Below are 338 nucleotides of genomic sequence, written 5' to 3'. Positions count from 1 at the left end.
TTTATTTTTTTCCCACTGAGTTACAACCAACCCTAAATCATCTAAAAACAAAATAAATTTTGTGTTATTCTTTTTGGTAGAGGTTTTGTTGTTGTTCTTAAAGCAGGCTAACTCTATGATTTGGTATTTTGCCCCCACTGTGTATCAATTTTGATACATGCTCGACGCAAAAACTGCTTCGTGGCAAGTAGATAATGCACACGATCAGCATTTGAGCAAGCAAGGAATGAAGAAAAAAGTAGACTAAGGGACTAAGGGAAGGAAAGAGACAGAGGGAAGATTTAGAGCTTTCAGGCTATAAGTAATATACAGGGGAGATTTGTAACTTAGACTTTTTT

The sequence above is a fragment of the Elephantulus edwardii genome, unplaced genomic scaffold, assembly GCF_000299155.1.
Source record: "Elephantulus edwardii isolate Elephantulus edwardi_28Jun2011 unplaced genomic scaffold, EleEdw1.0 scaffold00168, whole genome shotgun sequence".
NCBI classification, from domain to species: domain Eukaryota; kingdom Metazoa; phylum Chordata; class Mammalia; order Macroscelidea; family Macroscelididae; genus Elephantulus; species Elephantulus edwardii.
This window is presented reverse-complemented; position numbering follows the sequence as displayed.